Here is a 6,266-nt window from a genome sequence, read left to right on the forward strand (position 1 = left end):
AATGTATTCTTTGGATGGGCTAAATTAAGTATTGGAAAAGGGTGTGGAAATGTATTTAGAAAGTCTTTTACAAAATGTGAATCTTCAATGAACTTTTCCGAGGTTTTCGCTCACTAGGACTGTGATTTTGACCAAATTGATTTTGATGTCAAAGAACTAGCATTTGACATCAAATTATTTATTTTAGCAGTTTAAAAGAGAAAAGTTTTAAAATGGTATACATCTATTAACAGAGGACTATAGGGGAGTGGAAGGGGGAATAAAAGTTAAGGAGAGGGAGGGAGGCAAACCATAAGAGACTCTTCAATATTGAGAACAAACTGAGGGTTGATGGGGAGTGGGGAAGAGGGGAAAATGAGTGATGGGCATGAAGGAGGGCATTTGTTGGGATAAACACTGGGTATTTATATGGAAATCAACTTGACAATAAACTATACTAAAAAAATAATAAATCTGACCGTTGAATGCTAAAAAAAATGGTATACATCTAGAAGGTTTTCCCTTAAACAATGTTAGTCCCTCACTCTAAATGCATGGATACATGTTGCAAAGCCAGAAAGCAAATGGCTGATAATTCTGAATTTCATTTTCCCTAGAGTTTTGAAGTGTGTTAACAGCTTTCCTAACAGCCCCCCCACCCCCACCCTGGCACCAAACAAACAAACACACAAGCAAACAAAACCCAAATCCTACAAACCAGTTTCTACTTTCCAATTCCTTAAATGTATCTGGAACATTTTTCTTTTTCTCTTGCCTTTCCTGCAGCTACAAGGCTGACTGAGTGAGAGGGAGAAAGGCTCAGTTCTGCTACGGGAGGAATCAGTCTTTCTATACACACTCTCTACATGATTTCTACTCACTTAGGGAGCGAAGAAGAGTGTGTGATCTTAATTTAGGCCTAATGGCTAGAAATACCAGAGGGAGATAGAAAGACTTGAAAGGAGAAAAAGGTGGGGAAGAAAGTAATAGCAAGGTAATAGTGGCTCTTTGGATGAAAATTACAGAATGAAGATTTTTTTCAAGTAGACAGATATGGTTATTCAACTCAACATTTTAATCTTTATTTTTCTCTGAAAAAACATTTTATTTCAAAGAAGTGAATTTAAATATCATGAGAGCAATTCACACAATATAGTAATTTATAGACTACTGTTATTAATAAGTTTTGAATGAAATTGTAAAAACAGCCTTAGCTCTAAGAGCTTCATTAATCACAAATATTGAAGTGATTGTCAAATATATCAAATTCTTTCAGTTTGATAGATATACAGAAAGCTTTTCTAAAATTAGATGTAGCAGTTCATACATCTGACTTAATATATCAAAAATTTTCATTAGTAATGTGTATAAAAGTAGCTATGAATTATGTAAACCAAAATCAAGACTCAAGAATATTAAATCTTTTAACAACTTATATCTAAAGCCTTTAAAATTTAATAGCATAACTTTCTCAGTCCATGAACACACGTTATTATAAAGCATAGAGAGTAATTTCACAGGAGGATACACTAAGATTTCATAATATGCAATACTTTATGTAACATGGTTATTGGTATTAGAGTCCTTACGTAACTCAGCTTCATGTTCTGCTTAAATGCCAAGTTTCTCAGAAGGATTAGACACATACCTTTGTATTTTATATGTCGAGAGGTCTTCCAAGCAATGTGGTTTTACTCGAGAAATTTGTAACAAATCAGTTCCTGAAATAATGACTTCCTGGCTCTCTATATATAAGTTTCTAAATTTGTACTCTGACACTCTGAGCAGATGCTACAGCCAAAAAAAAAAAAAAAAAAAAAAAAGCCTGCCAAAGGCCAAACAAAGTATCCAGTATCTTATAGAACTTGTTAAAGTTTACAAACACAGTCAATGGTATAGGGCTATACAATTTGATAAAGTGAAAACGTAGATTCAGCTTTCCTGTGTGCATGTCCCATTAAACTCTGACTTAAGATAATTAATTTGAGACAAACAAGAGGCTTTAATACTCCTTCTGCTTCATAGCCTATAATATATTTAACCTAGTCATGATTTCCTAATAATATGCAGTAAAAATCAATATATGGTACATACCTTAACTAGCAATCTTAGCAACAATCTGAAAATGGGGTGTTGTCAATTTTACCCACATCTGAACCAATTTATATAAACAACATTTAGGAAGCTACCTATAATCTGACTTTTTCCCTCTTTCTTACTTCTCCAGCAGATCCCACATATACAAATGTGATCCAGTAGTGCTTATTTATAGGGCATGCTCTGTCCCATTTTTGTGCCAATCCTGACCACCCAAAAGCATCAGACTCATTTCCATTCTGAGAAGCTACTTGAGTTGTTTCACTCTATATCTGTGGGTCATATCCAGGAGCCTTCTCCCTAGTTCTGACCCAGGTAACCTGGCTAATACTCCCAAGTCTCATCTGGACCTGGTGATTTTGTTTCTAATATCAACTTCATGGTTGGAGGTAAAGTTCATTATCTATCTATTATCATCTTCATGCTGATTTCCTTTTTTAGGACTGACACATGTATTCAGATCTCAGTAATTGAAATCTGCTGTTCAAGGGTGACTATATTTGGCAGTTAGAAATTTTCAACTAGAGCCAAAGGCAAGAATGGTAAATTAAATAATTTTTCCTACACTATTTTATTTTTTTTAATTTTTTAACATTTATTTATTTTTGAAAGACAGAGAGACAGAGAAAAGCAGGGGAGAGGCAGAGAGAGGGAGGCGCAGAATCTGAAGCAGGCTCCAGGCTCTGAGCTGTCAGCACAGAGCCTGACGCGGGGCTCCAACTCATGAACCACAAAATCATGACGTGAGCTGATGTTGGCTGCTTAACCTACTGAGCCAGCCAGGCACCCCTTTCCCACACTATTTTAAAACATTTGGAGTTTGAATTTCTCTGGTCAGAGCTGCCCTTTACTAGGTCTCTACTTGGGTAACAGTAGCTCACACATTTATTGAGGATCTACTATTTAGCACCAGACTGTGTTCCAGATGTCAGTTACAGAAGTGGACGAACTAAACCGATTCTGTATTTCAAAGAGATAAAGTTTAGTATAGATTGTACTATATCTACAATAAATAAAATGATGAGAAAGGCATTGTTCTATGAACTTCAGGTTTAAATCATTTAGGTTTTGCAACAAGGTTATGAAGTATTATTATCCCGTTTTAGAGAAAAAGAAATAGAGATTAAATACCTTTCCCGGGTGGAAGCCAAGAGGTGGAAGAGCCAAAGTTTGAAACCTGGTAGTCTAAGCCCAGAGCCCACATTATTATCCAGGATAATTTCAGGAATCAACTGAAGTCTATCAAGAAGTTAGCATATGCTATTAAAATGGAGAGTGCAAAGCAGAGAGGGATTGGGTATTCAGTGAAGGTTTCTTAAAAAGATCATTTGGATTGAGACTTGGTTGTTGAGAAAGAAGCCACTTGAAAGACTATGTGAAGAAGATTTAAAGCAAATTATCTGAGATGGCAAGGAATTTTGCAGTTTGGGGTTTGGAAAGAAGGCCACATGGTAGTGACCTTGAATCAGAGAAAAGTTGAAGGAGATGGAAGTCAGTGGCAGAGGCAGAGGGCAAATATAGTGGCACAGTAAGGGCTCTAGATTCTATTAAATGTGAAATGGGATGCCGCTGCAGGATTTTAGGCAATGGGGTGATATGATCAGTTTTTTCAGAAATTGTTTAGGAGGATGTTGTGGCAGTAACACAGGCATGAGGTACAGGTGGCGTGGACTAGAGTAGCAGTGGGCATGGGAGAACTGGTAGAAGCTTCTCAGCAGCTGAGGAAAGGATGATTTGGAGGGGTCAAGGCTGAAGCTGGCATAGAAGTTCATTCTGGGGAAATGATAAGTTGTTCTACATGGAGCTAAGACTGAACAGGTTAAAAAGATTTGTGGAAAGAAGATTTGTTAGAATTCAACTTCCACTGAAAAGGAGGGAAAAGAGAGGGATAACAGTTGAGGATGATTTCTGTCATCAGAATTCTGACAACCTTCTCATACTAATGTATTGATGTCATAGAAAAGGCCAAACTGTTATATAGTAGCCAAATTTAGATCATCAAACTTTCTATTCCATCTTTCAAAGTTCTTTGTGTGAGAACGCAAGTTCCTTCCTATAACCACAAGGACTCAGAATGTATTCTTTTTTCTGACATACAAAGTCACTGACAAGCTTACCAAAGATAACATTTTCAATTTTGGTCCATTTAGATTTTAAACTTATTTTGTGATTTTGTGCTTTTCAAGTCAGTTTTCCTTCATGAAAAACCGGCTTGATCATTTAAATGAACTGCAGAAATACATGGACCAAAAATGGCATATAAAAATGAAATTAATCTAAGCTTCAAGTGAACTATAAGCTATGAAACATTCATAAACCAAATGACTTCATTCTCCTGGTAACTGCATCCATGAATCATTAATACATACGTCAGAATACTCTGAAGCTACTCATACATGTAATGTTGTATGTGCATAAAATATGCATTTATTTTTTTCCATTAATGAATCATCTAATATATAGAGTGTTTGTATATAGTCTCTCTCTCTCTCTCTATATATATATATATGCATATACACACATATAGATGTCTCCAATATATAGAAAGAAAGCTTATTTTATTTATTTATTTTTTAATGTTTATTTATTTTTGAGAGAGAGGGAGAGAGTGAGAGGGAGACAGAGAATCTTAAATGGGCTCTGTGTTCACAGCAGAGAGCCCAAGATGGGGCTCAAACTCAAAAACTGTGAGATCATGACCTGAGCCAAAGTCAGATGCTTAACTGACTGAGCCACCCAGGTACTCAGAAAGAATGTTTAAATCAATATTACAAATAGCCACAGTTTCATCAATTATTTTAATTCAACTATTTAAATAATTATGTCTGGGTTCTGAGTGATAGAAAAACTGGGATAATATGAATAAGAGTTTTCACGTGATGCAAACATCACTATGTTCTGCTTGCAATTATTTTCCTTTCCTTTCTTCTTTTCCCATTCTCTCTCCCTCCATCCTTCCCTCCCTTTCCTCTCGTCTCTCTCCACATTCTCTCTTAAGGTGATTTTACCCATTTCCCTGGCCCTATACACCATCTCTGAATAGACAGTTCCTGAAACCATACACAGCCTTCACCTTTATTCACAGCCCTAAACTATTTGTTATCTCATAGCCGTAACTAATTTTACCCAAATTGGCTTTTTAAAAAATCTCTACACTCCCCAACTGAATATTTTCTTCTCCAAGAAATAACTGCAAACCACTTACTCACTTAAATCCAAAATCATCTAATTCTTCAACGAATACTACAGATTCTACCTCTAAAATATATCTTCCACTAACCAATTGTCTCCATGTCCACTGCTATCACTGTAGTTTAAGACACCATGTTCTCCCACTTAGACTTCTGTTTATAATTACTTGAAAATGTGATGGGGCACCTGGATGGCTCAGTTGGTTGAATGTCTGACTTTGGCTCAGGTCATGATGTCACTGTCTGTGCTGACAGCTCAAAGCCTGGAGCCTGCTTCGGATTCTGTGACTACCTTTCTTTCTACCCCTTCCCTGCTCGTGCTCTCTCTATCTCTGTCTTTGTCTCTGTCTCTGTCTCTGTCTCTCAAAAATAAATAAACATTAAAAAAATTAAAAAAGAAAAAGTGAGATGTCTCTTTTAAAGTAGCAGATTAATAAATGGTAATAAATTTACATAATTAAGACTATAGAAATTGTACCTTTAATGGCACAGTGGCTTGCCAAAACTGGGGTGGGGGGACCTCTTCTGTTGTTTCTGACTGCAATTAACAGTGGGAATAAGGAGAATATACATGCCTAATTTCTTATTCTGTTTCTGGTGATCTGTTAGGTGTTAAAATAGATTGTGAGCTGACCAACAGTTTTACCTGAAACAATTCATCCTGTGTCTAACAATTAGGCAAACATATATGTGTTAAATTAGAAGATAAATACTTGGATGGATGAACAATCACTACTTTTAAATTTCCATACTTAGAGTCCAGTATTTCTAATGGTGTGTATCAGTCTAAGAATCACGTAAGATTATGACATTCTTACTCTGATCCTTTGATATAAAAACAGAGGCGCAGAAAGCTAAGTGATTTGTGCAAAGTCACACACCAAATATGTGACAGAACCTAGCTTGGACCATAAATTTTCACATCCAGCCCTGTTTTCCTTCATTCCTCAAACTGTTTCTCCCAAAGGACTGTCTGTGGCTGTCTAAAATACCATTGTT

The sequence above is a fragment of the Hyaena hyaena genome, unplaced genomic scaffold (genome assembly GCF_003009895.1).
Source record: "Hyaena hyaena isolate Hyena2069 unplaced genomic scaffold, ASM300989v1 scaffold_933, whole genome shotgun sequence".
NCBI classification, from domain to species: Eukaryota; Metazoa; Chordata; class Mammalia; order Carnivora; family Hyaenidae; genus Hyaena; species Hyaena hyaena.